General features: G+C 45.3%; 1 long non-coding RNA gene across 1 annotated transcript; it reads right to left on the reverse strand.

Annotated features, from left to right (window-relative positions):
- Positions 1 to 107: 107 nt before the first annotated feature.
- Positions 108 to 12,357, reverse strand: LOC120509388. Its single transcript, XR_005629243.1, has 3 exons — positions 12,208 to 12,357; positions 4,823 to 4,967; positions 108 to 225 (listed from the first exon to the last, which is right to left on the reverse strand). It is a non-coding gene; the product is annotated as an uncharacterized LOC120509388 (long non-coding RNA).
- Positions 12,358 to 27,445: the final 15,088 nt, after the last annotated feature.

Below are 27,445 nucleotides of genomic sequence, written 5' to 3' on the forward strand. Positions count from 1 at the left end.
ACTTCGGGCCAATCCTACCAGCACTTTCATGGAATACTGATTCCTACAAGTGACCCTGCTGAAATGCATCCCAGACACCAGGATCTAGGCATGGAGGTTTCCTTACCTGTGTACAGCCTGCCCACAGCAGCAAACCTTTGTGCTTTAAGCAGCTGGGCATGGAATGGCATGCATCCAGGGAGGTTATATCTGTGGCACTGGGACTGGCACCAGCACTGTTCCATCCTAGGTTTAAAAAAAAAGTTAAAAATTACATGGGGTTCAGGTAATTTCCTTGCCATGGTAAGAAAAGATGCTGTTCTTTTAGCACCACTGTGTTGTGAGAGGAGTCCTGCTGCCTGAAATGAGTTGCTTCCATGCTTTAAGGACACACTTTGGTGGCCAGCCATGAGCCCTGCCCCAGCAGGAGCAGCTTGGGCCAGAGGACAAGCCCTGGCCATACAGGGCTGCAGGCAGAGCGGGGCTAAATTTCCTTTTGCTGGCTCAGGAGGAACTTGCTTCATCAGGGCAGGGTGGCGAGGATGTTGTGCTCCATTTGCCACCACCAGGACTGGAAAAGCAGGAGAGAGACAGATCCTGCTGCCTTGAGCTGTGGTGTATAGCACACCTGTGCTTGAGAGCTTTCCCAATAAAAGTCTGCTGGGCAAACAGAGCACAGAAGTCAAAGTCACAAAGAGGAAAGTCTGTCCTGGTGCAGTGGCTGACCTGCACATGGTGCTGGCTTGGTGTTTGCTTTCCCTCTTGGGTTTCATGATGTCATTCTTCCTCTGCTGGCCTTCACCCGCAGCCGTGTTTGCTTGTGGCCCAGGGAGGAGAGGGTAATATTTTACTTTTAATTGCCCTACAATGCATCCAGTCCTAAGCCCTGGATGAACATTTGGCTGCAGTGTGTGATGTGCCGTTGAACAACGCACCAAAACAACCTCAAGGAAAATTTGCAAATTTACTTGGTTAGGCTGTGTGATTGAGTGAACATCCCACTGAAGCTCATCTCCCCTTCAGTGGCTGCAGCCTTCCACCCAAACCAAAATGCCCTTTACACATGAAAGTGTTATTTTTCAAAGTAAAACTAACGTCTTTTCCTCTGTGGGTGACTGCACAAATAGAGCCTCTCGCTGGCCGCCGTGACCTGTTTCATAGCAACATTCAAATAAATTCCTTAAAATTGTGATTTATTTCCATTGGTCATGGCTCCATGGTGAGACAGGGAGGATCTGGCAAAAGGAAGAAAAGTCTGAAGCTGTGCAAGTGTCAGTAGGAGAAGGCAGCTGGAACCAGAACAGCAAAGTTTCCTGGTGGTTGGTGCCATTTCAAACTCTCAGAGGTGTTTCCTGCTAGTGAATCTTCTGAGCAAGCTTATCCCTCCCATGGGCTATATAATCTCCAGAAAAGGGAATATGGAGACATGTTGTGCTGATATTAAAAAGGAGAATAAAAGGTGAATGATGGCTCTGCTCAACACAGCAGAGCTACTAACGACAGGAGGGCACGGAGGAACATCCAGAGGAGATGGCAGGAGCTGAAGAACTTTCATGGGTTTTGTGGCCCAGGACCATGGGCTCACCAGAGACAGGGAAAGGATTTGTCACTCTTGTTTATACCCTCTTTTTCCTTCCCTTTCTCAGGCATGTTAGCTTTTATTTAGTTTCCCTGTTTCATAACCATCCTGTTGTTTTTCACAAACAGCATCTCAGGTGTCGGTAACATGTCAAGCTGAAAAAGCGTTGTGCCCTGCCCCAACAAGATTATTATCTAAAACCAAGAAAGAAATCATTGTTGTAGTGTGCAGTGTTGCAACCAGAGCCTCATGGGGACATTTCTGGCCACATACAACTCTGGGTTATGGTGCCCATCAAAGACCAGCCCTGTCCCAGACTTTTTTTTTTTTACCTTGGGTAGTGGTGTCTGGCAGGAGCAGGGGATGGGGAAGCGTGCAAGCAGAAAAAAGATCTCACCTAATGTGCAAGTGGGATTGGCACAGGAATGATTTTGCTTAAGGCCAAAGTCTGCATCACACTCACCATCCATGGTTTGCTCCAGGTTCCTTACCAGTACAGGAAAAACTGGCATTTCCATCAAAAAGGAAGGACCCCAGCGGGGAGAAGAGAGCAGAAATAAGGGACAAAGCCAAGTGCATCTTCCAGCCCAGTGCTACATTCATATTTGCATTGGGCACAAAATTTAAACAGTAAAAGCAAGAGGAAATGTGGCACCAGGAGACCATAAGGTATCTCCCCACCTCCAGCACACCAGGGTGCACTCCCTCCATGTTTGGCCAGAAAATCAGGCAGCACAAACTGATACTGGGCAGAACAAGATGGATAATCAGCATGTCCTCTCCAGTGATAACACACCCTGCCTAGCCCTTGTTGCTGGCATTTAGCTAAATATCATGTACACTCACCTCTGGGGCTGCCTAGGCACCCTCTGCATCTCACTGAGATGGGCTGGGAGTGTTACCACTGCCTCACATGCCAGGTAGGCACTGGCTCTGGGTTCAGCCAACCCCGAGCCAAAGGCAACATGGATGTTGGTGTAATGAGAGACTTCCAGATGTTACAGACTGTATTAAAGAGCAGGTTACAAGCAGGAGTGGTGAAACTTTTGACTCATACCAGCAAAACCTCTTAATAGGAGAGGATCAGAACTATGGGCAGCAGAAAGGCTGAGAAAGGCAGTATAAAACAGCACATCCCCTGAAGGCTCTGCCAGACTGGTAGAACTGGGGAAAAAACCCAAATTAAATCTTACAAGTTTCAATGAAGCTGCCTCAAGGAGCTTTGGAGAATAACTTAGGGCTCACAGCCTGCACAGACTCAGCACGGAGCCCCTTGAAGAAGTGCTGTTATGCACTCCTGACGTGTTCCTGCACAGCCAGAACAGCTGCCTGGACAACCAGGATCCAGCCAGCAGCTTGCCACTTTTCCCAGGAGCTGGCATGTTACTCTGTGTGGTGGCTGAGATCCTGCAGAATCTGCCCAAACCCAGCACAAGAGAAATCATTCCTTGTTTTTCCTGGGCAGCAAAGTTATCTTTTCCCCCAGCAGAGAAAATAACTTAGTCAAGAAATTACTCTTTCTGCTGACCTTCCATCAGACACTTGTCTAGTCTGCTCAACGAGGCAGAAAAGACATTTATTGGTTTCAGCCAATTTTCCCACTTTCACACCAATAATACAGAGGAGGCAGAAAAAGCCAATTTTCTCCCAAACAAGAAATGAGCTTGACTTTGCAGAAGTTTTCAAGCAGACCCTGCTATTAAATCTGCTTTAGTAGTGCTGACAGGCAACCTCTTCATATTGCAGGAGACAGCGGATTTGTTGCCATCCTCCTGTGCCTCCCAGCAGTGTCTGTCTGTCCCACATCCATGTCTGTCCCACAGGCAATGGCAGGCCCAGAGGTGATGGGGCCTGAGGCCATTCTGGAGGAGCAAACTAAAAGAGCATTGACAGATGCTCATTGCACATTACAGGGTTCCAGAGCCACCACCTCCCTGTCCTGGACTGACAGACACACATCTGACACGTGGGAAGAACTTGTGCTTAAATGCTGACATTACATGGATGGATGATGCTCACCATATTTTCACTCATGAATTTCATTCATGCCTTCATGCACCTCCATGAGGGCTGAGCAGAGGGACAGCATCAGCTCTTGGATGTGTCTAATTGATTCAGTTTGGCCAGTGGCTTCAGAGGATGTCCAGTGCCAGTGCTGGGGTTTTGCCTAACATCATCTTCCAGGGATGTCTTTTCCTGTTTGATGGCAGTTTCTTGCCTCAGCAGCAGTCTGGCCTCCACCACACACCTGGCCCAGCCAAGGGGATCCCAGCAGGTGATAACTACAGGACCATGGACCTTAAACCCTCAGGAACTGCTGAGAGGCAGTGCTGGGCATGTCAGCATAAAGGCACTGAGATGTTCAGCTGGTAAAGGCAATATGGAAACCAAGGGAGAAGAGCAGAGATGGGCACAAGGGAAGCTGAGTCATCTTCATTAAAGGAGGGAAAGTTCCAAGCTGTCAGATGGTTTCCTAAGAAAATACCTTTCCAGTGACTTTCCAGAGTTCACACACTGGGAATGTGCTGCTGTCAGAAAGGGTCACTCATTTACAGCCTGCATGTGAGAATGTCAAAGTCCTGGTAGTCTGAAAGTCATTTCAGAGCTCTTATTATACAGATAATGCAAATACCTGATTATATTCTTTCTTGGACAGAAACCATACAGCCAACTCTGACCTACACAAGGGAAGCAGGAGGTAAATTTTAGGCTTTTTTGATCTGGCATTGTAAAATGCTTTTGTGGAAATGCCCTTGTCAGCATATACATTCCTATGGAATGCTCCTGCTGGAGGTTTATGGCTTACACATGCAAAACCTCTGCAAGTACCTCCCAAAGGCATTTATGGTCAAACTCTGGGAGAACACCTGCACCATCTTGATGAGACCATGCAGAGCCTCCCTCTTCAAAAAAGCCATTCCACTCAGAACAACCCTTGTTGTCTCAGCCTGGGGTGTATAAACACCCAAATAATAAAAATCATCTGCCAAAAAGCCCTTCACAAGCCCTAGCCAAGGAAATATTCATATGACAAAAGCACATGAAAATTAGGTAATGCTTTTGCAAGTTTTATCGTCTTTCAAATAGCTCAAGAGAGAGGAGAAGAAATGCAATATAGCTCTGATGACCAGGGACTTCATTTGGCAAATCAACTACCAAGCTCTGAAACCACCATACCTGGCACCTGGATAGCACAGTGACTCGACTATCAGAAAAAAAAATAAAATAAAGAAAACAAAAAAAACCCAGATAAATGCAACACACCTTGTGAGCCTGATGCTGAACCAACATCAGGATCCAGACAGAGCTGCTGGCTCCAGGCTGCAGGGGAGGAAGGCAAAGGAGCTCCCATCTCTCCTGGTACAGGCTGAGCAAAGAGGTTCATGATGGATGAGTGGAGCTGGATCTCCTGTAGGATAATAATAGCAGAAAATTGGTGTTTCTGCTCAGATCAATGTCTGTGCAGAGGACAGGAGGGTATACCTGGAGCTCTGCCAGGTGTGCATCCCTCTCCTTTTCCCTTCAAGTGTTTTTTTCCTGCTATTAACAAATACATTATAATTAATATACAGATAATATAGATATCACTATATGCTTTGTAAATACAATTTCAGCCCAGGAACAGTTCTGTTGTTAGGTAAAAAATCTGGGAAAATAGATGCTTTTAGTATTATTGATGTTTATTTTTAATAAACTTTCCCTATTATTGATGTTTATTTTACTAGTTTTATTGATGTTTACCACTAAGGAAAAAAACTGGGAAAATAGATGCTTTTAGTATTGCTTACTAGTTTTATTGATGTTTACCACTAAGACTAATTCTGTCTTAAGATGGAGAAAGTCTCAGATGGGCTGAAACATTCTGGATGCACTTCCTTCCACCTCCATCTGTGCCCCCTAACTGTTAATTAATTGTGATGAGATTTTTGCATGAAAAGGGTCTCAGAGCATAGGAGATACATGCACACTCTGGGGTTTTTTTTCCAAATTATTATTTACTTGTGATGATTCATTCTTTTTCTCTTTAAAAAAATAAACAGAATTTAAGACACTTGATCCAGTGAGAGCCTTCAGATACCAAGTTCATTTCATGCAAAACCCCACTATCAGTTTTCACTCTTTGAGAATGATTTTAATGACATTTTCAGGAATTGAGTTTGCAAAAGCGAGGCTGTTACTGGATATTCAGAAAACAGAAAGGTAAGGGCTGTATTCATTGCAACATTACAGAGTGCTGTTGGCATGACTTTTCCAAGTCTTGTACTCAAAAGTAGAATTTAAGAAATTTTTACAAGGTAGAAAAAGGGCAAGAAATTACTGGCAAAAGGGGTTGCTCTGAAGTTGCAGAATCCAAAATACTTTTGGTTGGCCGATCAACAGCTAGTTAATTTTTCTGAATGCATCACAATCCTCACGTCAGGGGTACAACTCATCTTTGCCTTGCCCAGATCAGTGAGTCTCATGGATTTTATGAACAGAGAAGAATGTACAAACTGCTTGAGCCCAAGGAGAGTGGGCAGCTCTCCAAAGGGAGACACATCCTCATTATTACAGTCAGCCTCAAGGAACCCTGTAAAACACCAGCCTTTCAGGTGTTAGGCAAAATTTCCAGCAAAGCCAAGAGAGGTTTGCTTGTGTGGGAGGGACTGGAGAAGCAAGGCCTCTGTGCGTGTGTGAGCACGTAGAACAGGGCAGAAAAACAGTTGTTTATGCAACATTAAAGTTGAGCAATGAAGAAGTCAAGCAATGCAGAGTTAGGGGTGAATGCTCAGGGGCAATGCTGCCTCCTGGAATTGAAGTGCTGGTCATCACAGAGTCACTGAGAATGGAAAAGAGCTTTAAGATCATTGGGTCCACCAGTCAGCCCAGTATCCCTGCGCCCACCACCAGACCATGTTCCCAAGTGCCACATGCCTTTCAAACAGCTCCAGGGAGGTTTTGCATCTCACTGTGACTCCATGCAATAGCCAAGACCTGTGAAATATGCTATAGCTGGGGTTGCTCAGTGACAAATCAACCTGTATTTATCCTGAAAAAAAGCAAAACAAAAACGGCAACACTTTAATTTGAGACCTCATTCTTCACTCAGGAATTGGCTGTTTTGTGATTCTGGTATGGGATGCTTCTCACAGTTCCTCACAACTCACATCAAGGCAACAGCTCCTTTCTAAAAGCACCTGAAAATGTTCCTGCAGTTACTCCCCTACAAAGTCCACATCATCCCTCAGGATCCAGCTGCACAGGACAGGCAGGGCCAGCAAAGTCATCTCATGGCTTATAACACAACTTTCTTATCCCCTGAGAACTGAGAATCTGTGGCTACAAAGGGATGAGCTTCCACATCCCTTTGCCCTTCAAAGTTTCCAGCCTATTTTGCATATAATTCCAATTCCAAATGATCAAATCTAATTCTGATCTGATCTGTGTTTATTTTTCTTTCCTCAGTATCTGAGTGATACGTTTGGCTCAGAAAATGAATTTAACTATCATTTCAAGCAACTGCTAATTACAGTGACTGAAACCTGATGCTTCATTCCAGCCTCAAAGGTGTGAATGGTTCACATTAAATATCAGATGAGGTGCAACATCTCAATTTAGTCCAGCTAAACATTTGCCAGATTTCTGTGCAGAATGCATGCATGAGCAAGACACAAATAAGACAGAGGAAATTAGATATCACCAAGCTCTCAGTAACACTCCAGAAGCACAGCTCACAACATTCATCTTAGGTACCTTGAAATTCAGGCACAAATGCTGCAGATTTTGGGTGGGGCATCTAATGTGCAGAGAGCGGGAATTTCAGCAGAAAATAAATTATTACCAGAGAATCAGAGAAACATTTAGGTTAATTATTAAATTCTCTATTTTCACATCTTACAGGTGCTGAAAAAGAAGGACTTTGGCAAATTTAATAGAGTATTTAGTAGGGCTCAAGGAATGGGGTGAGTTGGCAACACATCTCCCAGGAACACAGATGTAGGCAGGGTCCAGTGACAAGTGGGGGCACTGGAGGGGGTTTTCCTTTCTCTGAGTAATCTTTTAGGATGGTGCCAAAGATGTCAAACTTGAAAGATGAGTTTCTACACCTAATTACCATAGTTTACAGACACTGAAGCTAAAGCACATATTTTCAGAAGAGCTGAGAGATTCAATAAGTTGCAAATTAAAGCAATAACTTTGTTCACTATCTGACCACATTGCAGCAGTACCCATGGAACTGGGGCACAGGGACCACGCTGGATGGAATGGAGGATTAGATTCTGGGCTTCTTGACCTTGCTTGGGTGAGGTGAAAGACATATTTCATAATTTTTGACCTCTCAGTCACAAAAATAAAGTAATTACAAGACAAAGAAGTGGCATTTTACTATTTCCAAATAACATGGAGTTAGATGGCCCACCTTCAAATGCTCAGGTTTGGAACTTCTTACAGGCATTCTTCTGCCTGACATTGAACTTCACATTAGTTTGCTTCAAAAAGACAAACACTGTCAATTGAGGGTGACTGTGAGCTGGACACAGATTATCCCAGTAATCCCACATCCAACCATCCCAATAACCTCCCTCAGCAGGGAACACCCAGACACAGCATTTCAAGGGTTCAGTCACATCCCAGCAGTGATTTTTCCTGCAGTCCTGCTGCATCTGTGGCTCTTACACTGGAGCACATCTAACACATCCAGCTGCCCTGGAGCCAGGGCTTTACCTCTGCTCATTCACCATAAAACCCTGTTGTTCTGTGGGAACATCTGCTCATTTGTGCTCCACCCAAACACCCCACACATTCTTCAGAAATTTTTCTTTCTACAAGTCTGGTTGCTTTTTGCCGGCAGCAATGTACACGCTTGACATGCTAAGAAAAAAAGTATTTAACAGGAGGGAAAGCACGTTCCACATAAATTGTTCTCACTGCAGAATGAAGAGGAGCAAACCAACACTGCTGTACTTTGGAAAGCAGCTTGCAAAAGGAAAGGAGCTTAATTCAGTCAGTTAAGGTGAAATACCTGCAATTCCCTCTCCACAATATGCTTCAAAGAGCATTTATTGTAATTAACCCAGGTCAGTGCTGGCCTGAGTGACTGTGTGGATGTAGAGCACCTGGGAACTGCATTTCCCCGTGTGAACCCATGCTCAGGGAGAGCCCAGGGGATAGGTTTCTAGCTGGGCTTCCACCTTGGCTTTTGTGAAATGGGCCGTCTGGCCAGCTAAGACAACTCTCCCTAACTCCCTGGGGGTGACACCAAACTCCATCCCTGACACCAAAGACTGAATTTCCATGGAAGACGAGGAGTCCTGGTTCGATGGGCATGGCAGCAGACACTGCTGTGCCAGACAAATGCAGGATAGGGGTTTATAGCAGTTTTCTATACTGATAGACCCACACATTCACAATTCCAGCCCAAAGAAACAGGACTTTTCTGATTACTTTTCAGTCTAAGCTACTAGTTGGACAATTTTTTTTTTTAAATTTTCATTGTCTAATTTGGAGAGTACTTTCCAAGAGGTGTTGACAGCTTTTCTTCACAACACCTAAACACCATGTAGTATCACAATCCCAGTACCTAAGGTCTCAAAGAAAGGAATCAAAGATAACAGTTACCAGCTCTGCTCTTCACTCACATTTAAGATAAAAGTATTTTTTAAGACAATCTTGAAACATTAACATATTTGTAAGTCTTGCAAAACTAGATAATGACTCAGTTCTGAATGCTCTTCTTGCTCTTTCCTTCTCTCTGACAATGATGTTGCTGTAAGTAGAAGAGTTTTCTAGATTTGTGGTGGTGACTGGCCACCAAAACCTCTGTGAGAGGTGCTGTTTCAGTCACTTCTGTACTTCACACTTAATCTTCAGCCATGAAAGTGAGTAATATTTTAATACTCTATGTCTTTTGTTGCTTAAACTTCTCTTAAATGGCCCTGTGCTCTTGCACAGGAACAGGTGGTGCAGCCACCATTCCTGGAGGTATTTAAAAACCTGGAGGCATTTAAAAGATGTGCAGATGTGGCCCTTAGGGACATGGTTTGGTTGTGGCCTAGGCAGGGCTGCATTAATGGTTGGACTTCATGACCTTAAATGTCTTTTTCAACCTAAATGATTCTATGATTTGGTGGTTGTTCTTCAGAGATTCATTTTGAGATTGGAGATTGTGTGCTGTTCTCATGGGGCTGCAAACAAGAGTCTCTGAGCAGACATGGACAAAAAGCCTTTCTGGGTTTCTTGGTTTAGTCTCACTAGTTTCTTTAAGCACTATTTTGTTTAAGCACATGGCACCCAACCCCTGACCTCTAAATGGCTGCTGTGGCACAGGCTGACATCAAAACTCAGGCTGTAGACAGGACCAAAGAAAGGAAATGAACACAAGCTCTGCAGGACTCGGCTCTGACCTCCACACCCCTCTACTTAATCTCTACAAACCCTTTTACTTAGTCCTTTGCAGTGACCCACCTGGTCCAAGAGCAAAGCTCAGGGATCATTTCTTGAGCCCCCTTCAGCTGGTTACTCAGAGTTACCTCTGGTGGGATGCTCAGGGTCAGGGAGTTTCTGCAATACCCACTCAAACTGCAGCCATGTGCTTCTTCCCTTCACTCCTACAGCTTTGGTAAATCCAGCTTGATTTAATCTCTCATAATTGTGCACTGTGTTTTTATTCAAATTTGCCTCAGTCTCCTACCAATTAGTGCATCCAGGCATACGTGATGGAGGTACCTCAGATCTTGCTGGACTGCCTCGCTCACAGTTTCATCATCTTCAGCTCCTAAAATGCTCCAGGTGACTGCCTGCAGCTGAGTGAGTGCATTGCTCCCTCAGATTCCAGACCATGCCATGCAAGGCCCTTTGTGATCACAAGGACTGCCCTGAACAGCCCTGTGTGCAGGGAAGCCCTGCAATCACTCTCAGAGCCCTCTCATCAGCCACACCTCCTCTGTGACTCTCAAAGTGGCTCCCATCTGTGTGCAGGGAAGCCCTGCAGTCACTCTCAGCCACACCTCCTCTGTGACTCTCAAAGTGGCTCCCACAGGAAGAGATGTGCTGACTCTGGCTTGCAGGAGAAAGTTAAGAGTGAACAACTGTTTCTGAGTTGTTTGAATCCAGTTCAAGCTTTGTCTCTATCATTCTTAATAAAATTCTTAATATCTCTGTAAGATTAAATGGGCCTCTCTGGCATCCCTAGTACCAGAGTGGCAATCACAGAATCCCATAATAGGTTGTAAGCGCCACCTCTGTCATGCTTAATAAAATTCTCAATATCGCTGTAAGATTAAATGGGCAGTTACACATGGACCTCTCTGGCATCCCTAGTACCAGAGTGGCAATCACAGAATCCCATAATAGGTTGGGTTGGAAGAGACCTTAAGGACCACCTAGTTCCAAACCCCTTTGCCACAGCCAGGGATGCCATTCATGAGGTTGGACTGCTCACAGCTCCATCCAACCTGACCTTGAACACTTCCAGGGATGGAGCAGCCACAACTTCTCCATCCTGGGGAATGCTAATATTTCAGCCATGAACTGGGCTGACCAAGTGATAACTGCTCCCAAATTCCAGATAAATTAGCAGGCCTTGTGCATGTCTTGGCCTCAGAGTTAGGTGAAACAATTTTCAAAACCCACTTTCCTGGTACAAGATAGAAGATTTACCAAATTCCTTAGAAGTGTATGCACTGCACAGGGTCAGGCCAGCAAAAACCAGCAATGAAAAGTCAAGAACACACTTCATTCTCAGCTCCTTTGTGCCTACAGTGACTTTCACCATCTTCATTGTGCCTGTATCTGACCTGCCCTGAAGGTGGAAAAGAAATTGAGGGAGCAGTAAGTTTTTCTCCAAGTTCCCCCTCCTTTCCCACCAGCAAGTCTGTTGAGGTATATGGGCCAATGCTCTCCTCTCTAAGAAACATCTCTGTAAAAGCAGCTGGTAGTTACAACCACAATGAGCACAGACACCAGCTAGAGATAAATCATTTATGTACTCTTTAACTTGTCTGGAAACACAGATTATGTCTACAGTGGAAAAGTTCATCTTGGAAAAGTTCATCTTAGCAAATATATTCGTTAGCATGATTAGATCAACACCACCACAATATTCAATCTTACTTTGCCTTTGGCAGCAGCAAGGACAGCTGGGCAAAGCAGCACTTAACATGGTGCTAGCAAAGGCATGTCAGATAATATCCTTTCCAACACAAGCCAGTCTCCCACAACAGACAAGCTATAGCAAAGGAACCAGTTTTGGTGGCCACTGAGAAAATGAAAACCTTTTTGAGGTTTTAAATGTGTGGGCTGGCTCAACACCCACCTCAGTAGGAGCTTCTCTCAGCCAGGGCAATTCTATGCAAGGGCACCAGCATCAACAGGAGTTCTGCACAGTTCCAGCAAAATTCCACAGAATTAGGCATTGCTGGGATGTCCAGTCCATCTTGGGAGTTTCTAGAGTCTGTTTACCAGATAAATTAGCAATGCACACTCCCTACAAAGGGCTTATTGGACACCAGAGCAGGCTGTGCCTGTGCATGTGCCACAGCCATGACTCTCCTCCCTGTGCACTTCCCAGACCTGGGGGTAGCTGTGTGCACCCCAGTGCCCATCTAACTGCTTCCCCAAAGCTGATGCTGTAAAGGTTTCAGTGGCAAATGCTGTCTCATGTTACTCACTTGAGAAGCACAGGCTCCCTCTCCAGGGGTTACAGGCACTCTACCTGTGCAAGCAGGCAATAGATGAGGTGCAAATGATGCAGTGATTCAGGAATAGTTGCTTGATCAGGAGAAGCAACACGCTCAGGAATAGTTGCTTGGTCAGAAGGAGCTAACAAACCTTGCTGTGTCTGTAAGATGTTTCCTCAAGCTGCTCCTTATTCCCTCCACACACCTAGTGAAGAGCACCTGTGAGGTGCAAATTACACACACCCACTCTGTAACCCACCTGGGAGATGTAAAAGTTACAAGAGTGCTTTATTGCAGCAAGGAAATTATTCTTCAGCAGAGGTCAGTCAGCACAGCAGCATCAGAGCAGCACTGGAGGACTGACCTGTGAGCATCAAATCCATCTGGGCTTCACTTGGTGAGCTACAGACTATGGCAAGGCCAACTCACTCAACACACACGCCACCATCCAAGGTCTCTGAAGGTTCCTGTCATCACCTGAGCTCCACCTACACGAGCTCACCTGTCACACATTGGGATAAAGGCATTACTGGCTCTTTACCCATCTGTAATCCAGTCCACGTGCTGGCAGAGGGAATTGTTCTGCACTGACTCTGCCCCACCAGAGGATTCCCCAGCCCATGGAAGCTCTCTCCCTTAGCAGCTTAGCCAGTTTTTCTGGTTTGCTCTGCACTGACATAGTGGTATGGAGCAGCTGGTGTGGCTCCTCTGGCTGACTGAGTCTTACTCAGCTGCCTAGAAAAACTCTACAAGAAAAGCAAACATAGGAGCAAAAAGATCAGATTCAGAAAGATTTGTCCTGGATTGAGAAAAGCCAGAGAGATGATGTTGCAAAGAACTTGGGCCAACATCCAGAAAAGCCATGTAGCAGAAGTTACCTTTTCCTCACAGTCAGGAGAAATTTCTAACCAGCATTTCAACTTTTGCTTTACCTTCTAGCCCAGGTGCTTTCATGGATCCCCTAAACAGAGGATCTGTGCACTGCAAAGATATGCCTGGATCAGTGCTTTCCCTTGCCTTAGTTTCAAAGGTGGTAATTGAAACACGGGCAAGATTTAGTAAAGGACCAAAAACTCTAAAAGGGCCTGCAGTAGAGTGGAGATGGCAGCTCAGCTGAGCTCCACTTCAGAACCCCCACCTGAAATCCATGTGTCCTCCACAGCTGAGTGCCTGAGCACACTGCCTAAATACCTACAGGTGGCATCCAGTCTGTGGACCCAAAAAAGAAAGAGTTCTCTCCACTCTTCCTGCTTGTAAACATAAGCAAACCCTGCATTCCTTGCTATTAAAAGACACAAGCTGAGTTACTGCATGGATATAGCCCCTGCAGGCAATCATCTCCCTTTGCTCTCTAAGATTTACTCTTGTTTACACCTGCAAGATCTTTTCCCCCCTGACAGGTATCAAATGTTACCAAGAGGTCTTTAGCGTTCTCAAGAGACCAGAGCTCCCAGCCTTCAATGTCAGAAGACAAAGCCAATTTAACTCATGATCTTTGGAACCCTGGGGCTTCACAAAGCCCCTTATCCCATCTCCCACCTCCTAGTCACACACAGACTATTCCATGATCTTATTCAATGCACTTGACTAGCAGGAGACTAATCTACCTCTCAAAGAGCCTGCTGGGCTCTGGCAAGCCCCAGAGCTCAGGAAGGGCCAGGAAACCACACAGCCTGGGGCAGAGGTGGGGGAAGAAGAAGAGAAAGCTGGGGATTTGTCCTAAATGAGCTCTTGGATTGTCCTTGGATGGACTCTTGGGCTCTCCTGTGAGGGGATCCTGGGCTCTGCTGGGAGGAGCTCTCCTCTTCCTTCAGCTGTTCTCCATGCACATGGATAGGGTAAGTTTACCAGCTTGTGCCACTATTGCCATGCCAGGGGCAGGGATTTTCCCCCTCTAGCTGGGAACAGAATAGGAGGCAAGAAGCCACATGCTTCAGGAGGAGCTTGCAGCCTGAATCTGATATGCAAAGTGACCCCAAGAGACATCAGAAATCCTCCCCCAGCATTAGAAACAGCAGTCCCATAAGAGAAAAGTCTTTCCAGTCATAAGTTTCTAAATGATTTCTATCTGCATTGCAATGAGTTTGCCACTGGCAGGGGTTGGAACTCAGGAGTTAATGTAGTGCAGGTTTATGGTGAATGAACGCTTCTGGAGCCATAATTCACGATAATTGACAGGAGCTGTCTACACAGCAATGAAATATGCACATCATAGCTGCAAAACAGGAATCCCTGTGAGCATCACAAAACAAACAGTGCCTTTTGCATCCAAGCACCGTGGTTGCTGCTCCTTCTCACATCAAATAAAAACTGGTAGTTACATCCAGCTCTGAAATGACGTGTGAATAGTCAAAGGTGCATCCACAGCAAACCGACCAACACAGGAACCGCGAGAGGAACGTACGTGAGGAGCAGCAGAGCACTCCCATCCACGCCTCTCTTTGATCACAAAACACACAGAGCCACCAGTGAGCTCAGGGCAAGGAAAATCATCAGGCAATTATCATTTGTGTCACCCGTTATCATCACTTCATTTTAAAACAGGGGCCTATGGGGGCAAACTGGCTTAGCTCCATTGACTTGAGCACAATCGTCCCCCTAAGATTAATCTGTTTGGAAAAAGCATCTGTTCTGTGAATAGATCTGCTTTTAATGGCTAAAGTAGACTTACAACCTTACATATATATTTAGAAGATGAAGCTCTGTTTCTTAATGAGGATTAGTGAGGGGATGTACCCAAGGATTTTTACTGGAATTGCGGAGCCATGGATTAATTTGTTAGAAATAGAGGTTTGTGATGTGAGATTTCAAATGTTGTGTACAGAGGACTTCAAGGCAGCAAGGGAAACACCCTGAAAATCTTCATTTTCTCAAAATGTGTCACCACATCATAGTACAGCCATCCTGTGAAGACATTTGGGTTTGACAATGTATTTGGGGGATTTGCATTCTCTGGAAGCTGGAGGAATTAATATCTTAGAGGAATGTAATGATATGGTGTAGATTTCTTTTTAATGAACTTCTTGACCCAAACCCGGTAATATTTAAAAATTCCATTTTAGGACACCACTCTAAAACAGTTCAATCCTCCTCCTATGCAAAATGAAAACTGTCTTTGAAGCTATAAAAGCTGAAACAAACAGAGTTATCTGCTTACATCAGTAGCTGTAGGGGACAATGTTAGAAAACCAATGAACCCAGCCAATGCCAGTCAATCCTCACTGCAATTGTAATTAGAGAGGATTTTTTTCCCTCACTCTTTTCCCTGTTAATGCTATTGGACACTAATATCTTCAAGGAAATATATCTGGAAGCAAAGCCTTTTTTTCTGGATTATACACAGTGAATGTTTTTTATTCCACCACCAAACACATGGATACAAAGCATGGCCTTTGGGAAGGAATGTTCACCAGGTTTCTTGTCTCTTGGCAGTGATAAGAAACAACTAACCCCACCTGGCCCCACCACCCATCTATCCATCACCACCCCTGAGACCTGGGAAACCCCCATTCCTGGAAGAGTTCAAGGTCAGATTGGATGAGGCTCTGAGCAGCCAGGTCTGAAGAAAGTGTCCCTGCCTATGCAGGTGGGTTAGAACAAGACAAGCTTTAAGGCCCTTCCAGCCCAAGCCATTCCAAGGTTCTGTGGCTCTATGACTTCCCGTTGGCTGTGCTCCCCTCCCAGCACAGGCTTCCATCTTCAGCAGAGCTCCCACCAAAGAAGGTGCTGTGGAGCTCCAGGCTGGCAAAGCAAGGCCTGGAGAGATGTGGGTTTGGGCATGGTCTGGATGGGGACAAGGCAAGAGGTGGTTTTTGCTAAATCTGAGAGACTGCACATGGTTCTACCAGATTTTTCCCTGAAATATATCTTGACATAGCCCTGCCTAAATTTTTGGACCCAGAATCCAGGATATTTTACATTCCTTATGCATTGTGAGGAGTAGTGGAAGGCCTTGTTGTTCATTTCCTAAACTAATGGCAGGATTTTGCCAATCTCCTCCACATTGGGCAGTTCCTTATTCCCAAGAAGGGACCTGCTACATAAAACATGATCCCCTGAGGTGCTGACAGTGAGCTCAGTCAGGGATATTCAGCCCAGACAGAACATCACTACTGAGCCTTAACTCATACCTTTTGTTAGCAGAGCCATTCTGCTGGTTGGCTCCTGTGTGAATAGTGAAGAAAATAGTGAACTATGATTCTCTACCCCAAAGGCCTGGAATTCCTGAGCCTGGCCCTGCAGTCATCACTCCCACAGCTCTTCCTTTACTTACAGGAGTAGTTCCATGTGTGGATGAGGTTGGTGGATTTTTGGGATGAGACCTCAGGTAATCCTGACCTGACCTGACTCACAAAGCAGGAGGAAGGAGCTCACTCCAATTGGCTTGGGAGGCAGTGCACTTTGCCAGAGATACCTGATGCCAGTTTCTTTGAAAATAAAGAAATAATCATATTTCTGATTAAGTTTAGATACTCTTAGATGGGCAAGAAGAAATGAGTCAAAGCTGAAAACACCATCTGAAAGGAGTAGAAAAGGAAGGTAGAGGTCAAATTGTTTTCATTTGGAAGCTCAGCTGAAAGAGGTGTTAAATTGCAGGAGATTGGTGTTTGCAGCTAAGGGCCTTGCTCATGAGGCTTTCCTCTCCCACGCCAGCCCGGATGCTAAGTGAAAGCAAACAGGGCTCTTTACTCTTTTTGAACCGGATCCTGCACTATTCAAATCAGCCAGGCCTTGCTGTGAGCCTCACTCCCAGGTGGGGACAGAACACAGCCCACAGTGCACTGCCTAGTCTGATGGCAACAAAAAGAGCATTTCTGAAATGTGTCAGCTAAAATATTTGAACAAGCAGGTTTTCAAATCCCAGTGTGGACAGAAGGAACTGCTTTTTAGCAGGTGTTAGCAGGAAAAGATAAAGCTGCTCAGTTGAAAATATGTCATCTTTCATTTGGAAATGTGTCAGTACAAGCGTGTTAGCACCTTTGTGCCAAGTCTGGACAAGCCCTGGAGGAGAAGAATGGCTGAACTAACAAGGAGAGGGAGGTGAAATATCTCTGGAGGCAGCTGAGTGCTGCAGTACTTTGAGTAGGAGAGGGAAAGCAGATATCCTCTAATAGAAGATTTTTAAAACCAAGGGATTTAGGAGTTCACAACTGCCAAGATTTTTACACCTTCCCCAGGCAAATTCTGAGGATCCTGTTTGAGGCAGAACACATGGAGATCTCTCTGCATTAGAACTCCTGAGGCTGATGCTACTATGTCTCCCACTGGGCTCTGCAGCAGGGGGACCACTACAGGAGCCAGAGGGGAAAGGGATCACCCCTCAGGAACTCAAACTGGTCTCTGCCAGATCCTGCTGCTATAGCTCTTTTGGCATCCAAGTTGGCATTTTGCATCGTACACAACCACAGCAAAAGCCAGCCCAGGCATCTTCATGTCCTCCATCAATATCCATAGCAGAACTTCAAGCACAGGGTTAGCTTGGCTGGATTTTCTCAGTGCACAGCCCCACTCACTTGGAACTTACCCAAGCAGCTGCTGACACAGCCCCGAAGAGACACAATAAAAAGGCAGGGGAAATGTACAAATTCTGCTTAATATGGAACAAGGGATCAGTTAATCTGATCCCCGAGGAACTCAAATATATTTATTTTCATGACAGTGTTCCAAGAAAAGAGGTCTCCTACCTTGGATCCACACTCTCTCTGTGCAGACTTGCCCAAACACCCAAGCCAGCTCTCAACCTGCTGCTTGGAACCAGACTTTGTATATTTTGAGCTATCTCTCTCTTTGTCACAAAAAGATGGATATAAACCCAAGGTACAGAGACATCTAACAGCAGCAAAGATAATGTGAGTTGGGCTGCTCTGATTTCTGTTCTGTTTCCCATGGTTCCCTTCACAAAAAATCCAGTGCAACACATCAAGCAGGGGTTTGTTAAACACATTCTTGAAGTCTGAATGAAGTTACAAGTAATAAATGGCTAAAGTCAATGGCCCCAGTATCCAGGACATATTTCTAGAGCTATATGCCAATCCACAGGAAGAAATATTTAACTCGAGTACAGACTGAGCAGAACTATGAGAATATTAGTCCTGATGGTCCTCTGATTATTAGCACAACACTAATTCCTGTCATGGCAGCTTTCAGTTCAGCTTGTCCCTCCAGGTCTGCACATTATCTCACAGTTTCCCAAGCAGCCTTCCCTGCTTTGCTGCCCAGCACTGCCAGGTCTCCTAACCCTCCTCTCCATCCCCAGTGCCACGAGTATCCGGATCCCGCTGTGCCGACCCCACACTGGGGCAGCTGTAATTGTGTTGCCACAATATTAGATTAACAACAGGGTGACTCTGAAGGAACAACTTGTTTTTAATTTCCTATTTGATGAAAAAAAAATTGCTGAAGTCAATTACATTTTCATCATATTTAAGAGGGTGATCAAAGTTCTGTTGCTGTGCATGCCCAGAGCTACCTCCTCCTTGGATAAAACAGGAAAAAACAATTTCCTGCACAAATCCATTTGGGATACACAAGTTCCTTGAGCAGGGAATTCTAACAGCACGAAATGTCAGGACCAATTTAATGTGGTGTGCTAACATGATGCACAGCAGCCACTGGCACCTTCACCAAAAACACATCTCAAGGGAAGCTCTCAACACCATGGCAGCCACGGCAACATGCCAAGAAATAAAAAAACTGGGATTTGGCTGCTTCCTCAGGGTGAGGGAACTCAAAGACATTGCTTCCATTAGCCTGCCTCAACTACTATCCTGAGGAAAAGCCTAAAGGAGAAACTCCAGTACAGGAGTCAAGACCCTTTTACAGCCAAGAAGTTGCAAGTGACCATCAAAGCAAGAGCAGGAAAGGAAGAGCTGCCTGCAGCCTCCTGACTGCAGCACTGAGCTCTGAAGAAAAGGAAAATCAAAATAGTTTTAAAAACCAGCCCTTTAGGAAATGCAGGATATCCTCAACTTTTTACTATGGTGGCTTTAATGGGGTGACTCAGACAGACACCAAAATCCCCTGAAATATTTTGTAAAGGCAATGCAGGGAGTAAAAAGTTGTTTTCAGAAGCAAATGAAGCTACTTCCAAAGAAAAACCCTTCTTCCTGGGGCTGTGGAGGGCCAGTTCAAGCAGCTGCAATGGCAGCAGTGTCACTGTAGAGGCACAGCAGGGTGGCCATAGGGACCAGCAGAGCAGGGCCAGGCTGGATGTGCTGGTTTTCCTCTGCCCATAGCCTACAGCCGGCAATGGGATCTCTCCCCTGAGAACTCTGGGCAGGCCATTGGTGTCAATGTGAAGGAGAGGAAAAAAAAGTCTGTGGTCATCCCTGAGCCAAAATTACTTTTTCTCCACATAGGAAAAGTTCTCAGGAGTTTTGGAGGGATGGTACAGGAGGATCATGCCATCTTTGAGCCCAGATGAAAGAACACAGCAGTGCCAGCTCAGCCATGGGTCCAGGCCAACCTGCAGGACCCTACAGAAAGGGGAGATCTGGGTCTGAGCACATGTACCAACCTATCAATGCATTCATGATGACAAAAGACCCACACCACCTCTCTCCCCAGCATGCTGAGACACCCTGACCTCCTGCATTAGTTCAGTGTGTCCAGGCAGCCTCAAACACACTGAATATATTCGCAGCAGAAGAGAGCCCCTGTTTTCAAGATTTTAGCTTAAATGCACCATACAAAGGGTGAGCTTCACACCACAATCCATGGTGGGAGGTTAAGTTACTCAGCCCAAACACCAATCCCACACAGGAGGTCACATTGGTCCTCCACAAGTCTAGTGACTCCAGCAGATAACAGGAGCTCCCTCCCCTGGGACAGGCAGTTCTTCTGAGCCATGTAGGGACAGAATTAAATATGTGGAGAGGGTAAGACAAAGCCAGGTGTCCTCTCTGTGGCTCTGTGTCAAGGCAAAGCAGCTTGCCCACCACTCTGGGACCTGAGGAGGGGCAAACCCTGTTATCACACCAGGCCATCCCAGACACAGGATGAGCCTCACAGGGTGTAACTGAGCAATTGTACCTCCCAGAGTAAAACTGAACCAGACCTTCAGATGCTGTGCCCTTTGTGTGGCTCAGTCCTTTCCAGTGTCCACGTGGTGGAAAGAAAGCAGGCAGATTGAGGGTCTCATTGCTGACAAGGCAAAGGAAACTTACAGGGGCTGAACGAGAAAAATAATGCAGCATGAGTTGTTTAAAGCAAGGATCATCTTTATCCTTTGCTGTGCAGAGGGACTGCCATTCCTGTGGGGGACAATAATTCCCTAATTCCTCTATGGTACAGGGGACCACTGTTCCTGACTGGCAAATATAAGTACTCATGCAATAAAACCAGAGTAATAACAACCAGTATGGCCATTTAAAGGAAACAGAATTAAATATAACTCATTTAGTCTGAATGACAGCTGCTGTTTTCACAGTTTCCTTAATAATGAAATAATTTGTTAAAGGATATTAAAGAAGTCACATTTCAAAAAGTTTTATGGACACTGGATGAAAGAAGACAAAATATATATTAAATAAATTGTCATATTAATAGAAGAGAATGGAGGGGTTATTTCTTCTTTCATCCTCACTTTCTGTGCATGCTCAGCCTTTTACCCAGAGGGATTATCTCTCTCTTTCCATGTTAACATTAAAACTGCATACTTCTCTGAAAGATACAATTCAGTGAAGCACAAAAGTATTGAGCTTAATATAAAAGTAAATGGATGAAGTTCTGTGTTTTATAGGGGCTGAGACTGGATGATCTAATTGGCCCTCCTGGTCCTACTGACTGTAACTCCATTAATGACTTTTTAGAAGGGATTTTTATTTTTGGATCCTCTGCAATTCTTTTTGCATCTTTCCTAGGAGATATGAGATTTAGGGAGACCAAGCTGAATTAAAGATCCATATAATAACAAATAAATAAATATGCAGTGTTTTTGCTGACAAATTGAGGGTATCATGGATCAGCAGTTTTATTATAGTCTCAGAGAGAAAAGATCAAAAGACAGATCAATTCATCAGCTTTTAGTTGGTTTTTGATGGCATGCTAAGGGATTAAGAACTCAAAGGGTTTCCCTTCAGTCTGAGAGAGTCTCCAGAACATGTAACAGTTTTAGGTCAAATTATAATAATTAACTTGAGATAGTGTGTTGACTGGAGAGGAACTTTGCCAAAGACAATTTTGCACATCACTAAATACTGACGTTCAAATTCAGAAGGGAAACTTGCTTTAGCTCTCCCACAAGTTTATACAGGTTCAACCATTAAAAGCGAGGTTGGTCTTTGCAAAAAACAAGAGCTGAAAGTTGTAATGCTTCCCAAGTCAGATGGGGAGTAGTCCCAAGAGGATGATGTATAATGTAGCAGAAAGAATGTTTGAAAATACATGGGATCATGCTGCTGTATGGATATCCATGGCCTCTTAAAAGTCTGATAATTAATTAGCAGCAGGATAGTTAATCAGTGCTTCTGTGTTCTTTACAAGATCTTCAGGAAACTGGGAAATGTAAATGCCAGGGCTTATTTTTAGTAGGCAACCCATCTTTGATAATGAATAGCTGGACATCTGGCAGGAAGAGAAAATACTATCTCAGCCCAAAGTAGAAATTCTACATTCTTATTGAAGACTTGATGTATCTCAGCCAGGTGGAATGGCCTGGCCACAGGAGTCACTGGGTGATACCACACAACCTGCATTAGATAGAGAAAAAGGCTCTATTAAGAAGAGAAACAATTTTAAGGTCACATGTAGAAGTTTTTTAAAATAGAATATATCCTTTTCCTGTTGCTTCATACCCTAATGAGCAAGCACAGGGGAGGTCAGATATCTGCATTGGCCAGACCTAACTCAATTGAATTTTATTTCAACCCACATTCCTCAAACTTCCAGCTGCCAATACTTCCTATCACCCCTGCAGGCTGCTTCACCCCTTTAGAGGAGATGAGGCAGCTGGAGAAAGTCATTTCATTAAAACAAAAAAACAAAAACACAATAAAATCCACAAGAAACCAAAAAACAGGCATCCAGGCTCCAGCTTGAAGAATTAGACAGTCCAACAATCGCTGGGTCAATTCACATTAAGCCGAACAAAGAGCAGACTGCCGCAAGAAGATGAGTTAAATGGCTCGGTGGCTGCTGCCTGTCCCTAATTCTCTGTTGACTTTGGGCAGCTCCTTGTCCCAGGGGGGCTGCAGCATTTGACCCCCGTTTCCAGGCGCGGGCAGCGAGCTGGGGACACACGCGGCAGCGCTAAATAGGCCGCTCGGTCCCCGCATGCCCCGGCCCTGCCATGGGTGACTGCTCGCCCGAGTCAGCCTGTCAGGAATTTATTGCCTCTTCTCCATGGCCCGGCAAAGGAACTGTCCCACAGATGTTGGCATTGTGACTCGCTCGGTGTCACCGTGGGGTTCTCCGCCATTGTGTCCCCTCACAATGGGGCGGCATTCACGGCAGGGCACGGCGGAGGCAGGCCGGGGCCGGGGCTGGGCCGAGCGCTCTTTGTTGGGGCTCCGCGGCCCAGGCCATCGCCTGCCCTTGCACTCCCCTGCGCTGGAGGCAAGGCCCGCAGAGGAGCTGGCAGGAAGGAAGGATTTTCTGCCTTTTGTGGGCTCTTTCTGTGCTATTTTTGTTCTCCAGGACAGCTTTTGTTGCCCAAGGTAATGATCCTTGGCCCTTATTCATATCTCTGCTTTTGTCCGGGGGCCTTTGTGGGCGATGCGCTGGGGGTGAAACCCGCCAGACAGCACCAGGGCCGGCCCCTGCGATGTATAGAGCTATAAATAACTATCTGTGAGCTATCTGCTAGGAAATCATCCTTGTCAGAGCATTGGCAGCAGGTTGTGTGGAAGGTTTCACCAAGGCGCAGCAGATGCGTCCCAGCTGAGGAAAGCATCCCCAAACACACCCCACTGACCCCAGAGGTGACCCCAGGGGGATGAGCTGCATCCCAAAGGCTGGTCAGGACAAGGCTGTACCACAGCCGTGGGGTGGTGTCCCCTGGGCTCCTTTGAGTGCAGGCACACTCCTACCTGTAGGGAATGGAAAAGCAGTTCCAGGAATGATAAAAACCAAAGCACAATGCTCCCCTCGAATTTCTGCCGAACCACCTGGGATCATGTTCTCACCCCTCCTGGGTGCTCCTCCCCTGGTGCCTCAAAGGGACGAGGTGGCAGGAAACACATACACACTGGTCTTCAGGCACACTCATATGTAAATATATAAAATAAACATAAAAAAGTAAAAAACAGCTGCAGTCCTTAAATGAAAAGGAGCTCCAAGGCCTCATCTTTCCCCGCCCAGTCTGAGCACCAGCTGCATCCTCACCACACTCAAGCCAGAAAGGCAAAATGTAGGGGACAGAGCTCCTCACCGGAGCCGCCCCGGATGCTCAGGACCAGCATTGCTCTGGATCCCTACACAGTTCTCAGAGCTCCCCCCGGGCTCCAGACCTGTGAACAGTTATTCAAGTTCTCACATGCATACTGTTAAGCATATTTGTTTTTATTTTTTCAGGTTCAAGGCCTCAGAGTGTAAGCTCCGGAGGGTAGGGAGGCTCTGCTGTTCAGACATCTAAGCCACCACACCCACCTGTGAGGAGGAGGGATTTTTTTTTTTAATATATATATTTCTTTTTTTTTAAATCTCCCATCCATCAGCTCAACAGCAAAAATGGTGCCAAATGAAGTCTTTCCACTCATGCAATTTTTGTGGTCTAAAATTCACCACATGTTTAACCACGACTCCTCGGCCAGTTCCTGCAGCACCCAGGTTCCCAGGTGGTCCCTCAGCCCAGCACCAGCCAAGCCTGCAACTGTTTAGTTTCTAAGCTCAGGGCAGTCAGGCCAGAGTGGATAGAGGCCAAATATAATATAGACACACACAGACTTATTATATAAAATACATACACACACACACATATATTTTATGTATATGCATATACATATGTATATAAAAATATATAAACTCACACACAATGTGTGTGTTTAAAATAGAAACCCCCAACCAGAAAATAAAATATTTTACTGCAAAGTGAATGGATTTTTTTTAATGCTTAGAAAAATGTGTTAAAATATAACTAGAACATAAATGAATCCTCAATCAAATGCTGATGGAATACAGGGCTTCTTACTGACTGCATAAAAAAATCTTTACTGTTTATTTATATCACTTCTAATAGGAAAATAAAATTAGGAGTGAAATATTATGCTTGCCACAGAATGGGCCTAAGTCTTCATGGCCCACCAAGCTGTCCTCAGCAGCAAACCTGTGGCACGGAGATGGAATAGTCATGACCTCGCTGGATGCAAGCTTGAAAATCAAAACTGAGCTGGAGCACACGAAGTTCACCCTCTTGGTGGGATCCTTTTGTCCTCATGAAACTGTGCAGCCAAACAGTTTCCTCTGAGCCTGATCTGGGGAAAAGCTTTCCCTGCAGACCAGCACCTTTTTTCAAGTTTTCCTTTAAAGAGGTGCCATCCACTAAGGAGAACTCTCTGGTGTGCCCACAGGCAGGGTGACCTCGAGCAAAGCACTTCTCTGGAGGTCCCAAGCTGCTGTCCATGATGCTTTTGTTGGAAGTGAGGACCACTGTGCTTAACAGACCCTGTCTGATGGACAGAGCCTGGTAGGGGTTGGTAACCCAGCCAGGAAAGGGTTCTTGGCACAGGGAGCCTCTGAGATCTCAGACCTTCAAACAAAAGCCACAGATTGTGTGGGCAGGTTTCCTGAATCACTACACCCTGTTATTAGGGCTTTCAGCTGGGAAGGGGAGAGACCTGGACTGTTCCACTGGCAGTTTAATTATTTTATACAAATGGGAGCTTCTTTAAAAGTTTCAATATGGGAGAGGCTTTGAGAGCTTTGTTTGGACATTTCTTTGGGAAAAACGAGTTCAAGTCCCATCAAGCAGAGGAAAATCACTCATGGGAGTCTCCCATGTTCCACATGGATACTTTATAAGTCTGGGAATGGGGAGGAGTGAGGAAAGCACAGCATTACTGCTTTCTCCAGCTCTTCAGTGGACAGAAATGATTAACTCTTCTTGTGCATCACAGACTGAGTCCAATCTTTGAGCTGCCAGACATAACAGACACCTCTAGTCCTCGCAGAAGTAACTTCCAAAGGCAATGGTAGAGGCTTCTCTGAGGTGGTGAGTGTGATAAGGGTTCCATTGAGCTTCCCCTGTGGTCAGTGGCCAGAGATGGGCTTCTCCAGAAGGCAAATGCAGCCACTGAAGGTGCAAATTTCCCTCCAGAGGGGTGTGTCTCTTCTTACTGAAGGAAGAGGGATTCCTGGCCACCAGAGTGCAAGGAACATTCTCTGGTGCTGAGAAAAAGATTAATCAAATGGTTTGTGTTGGAAGTGAGCAATCTGGGCACCAAATCTCAGTGTTTCCTCTACCCTTCCCCTCACGAAATTCATTAATATGACCCTGTACAATTCCCAGTGCAGTGTGTGAATGTTTGGTTTTCCTGCATAAAGATTATTCACACACTGACCCGTAACTGGTCAGAGGAGAGCGTTAATGTATGTAAAAGATTGAGCCAAGCTCTTGGAAGCTAATGGGAAAGAAAACAAACTAATATGCCGACATAGCACTTTAATAAGGAGTAATCAAGAAAAAGAGCAATGTTAACATGGTTTGAACAATATATGAATTATATAATGCTGACATTGAAATGTCTGGAAAATGGTGGGAGGAATCCCTTTTCCTCAGAGTTCAGAAGATGGTGTTCTGGACTAGCTGGGAGGGGCAGCTTGCCAGGACAGGACAGGACAGCAGAACCTTTCCAAGTCTGATGAGTAATTAGTTTTCACCACTTTAACAAAGAAAGCTTTCAGCATGTAGGTACAAGGATGGCACAACCTGAGGAGATAAAAGGAGAAGGCCAGCATGAACAGTCAAAACCAGGCCAGTCTGAGTCAGTTTGTTATGGCTGATGTACCTGAGATCAGCCAAAGGTGATTTGGAGATTCCTTAGGTAATCTCGTGCAGCAAACCTAGCTGTGCTCTGATGGCTGTGCTGTGATTTTGTGCATGTAATAACTGATAATCACAGCTGCACTGTGAGGAAAAATACATTTAAAATAATTTTGCTTTGTTTGACAGAGTCTAGAACAACAATGTAAATAGTGAGGTTCCTTGGGGGAGAAATTTTTTAAGCAAATTTACTGAGCACAGCTCACATCACTTGGGTTCCCCTACATCCCCAAGAGATCCAGGATCAGTAACTCAGGCTTTTCACCAGCAGTTCTTGCCAGGGACCAAGATGTGACCAAGGGTGCAAGGAGGCATCTCAGCCATCAGTGACTGGGTGACAGTCCCTTCATCAGAAACCAGAGCAAACCCACTGAGTTGCTGGAAAGAATCTCACTCACTTCAGTGGCCTTTGGATCCCATCCCAAAGGGAAAAGCAATTTCCATCACAGAAATATGCCTGCCACCCAGCTCATTTATTGCTTCTTTGTTAAATGTGCTGTAAAGACTCACATATTAAAGTTCCAGAAATCATCCAGTATCAACAGGTTTCAGCTGGAGTGATTAACCAAAGCACAGGAACTTGGAGAGCAAGTGTATTAATGTCTCCTGGCCACTAAATCTTTCTTGCCAAGAAATAAAAGAGCCAAGAAAAAGATAAATAATTAGGAAGTCAGAACAATGACTCCAAATCCCAGAAGGGGTTCACTAATTGTTTACAGAAGATAGACTGCAATGAAGGGATGATTAGAAATATGTCAGCTGCAGGACTTCGATAGCAGCAAATCTGTCTTGGCAGGAGGAGGAATAGATTACAGAGAGGAACAACAACAGCAGTCAAACAGGCAGAGGGCAAAATCCACAGTCTCACAGATTTTGCAGTCCTGCAAACATCTACTGTATGGGTCTAAATGTAAGATGGCATTAGACATATGCCTGAAATTTTGCATAATGAGAAACATATTAAAAACAATTGGACACATCGTGGAGCCATGGTGTTGCCTTTCAAGCCAGCTGGGACCATCCATGCAGCTGATGAAGCACAGATTCTCCTTGGGAGCAGCACTGCACACAGCTGCTGCTGGAGGAAATGCTGGGCAGCAGAACCCAGGGCAGCTTGTGCCAGTGCAGCCCTGGGAAATGAAAGAAAATTCTGGACCTTCTTGGTGTCTTTCCTATTAAAGGGCAGGGGGCAAGAACAACACCTGGAGTGCTTTGATAGGTGTCACCTGTGACCACACAGTAAAGTCAATT

Source organism: Passer montanus, unplaced genomic scaffold, assembly GCF_014805655.1.
Source record: "Passer montanus isolate IOZ18808 unplaced genomic scaffold, ASM1480565v1 scaffold51, whole genome shotgun sequence".
NCBI classification, from domain to species: Eukaryota; Metazoa; Chordata; class Aves; order Passeriformes; family Passeridae; genus Passer; species Passer montanus.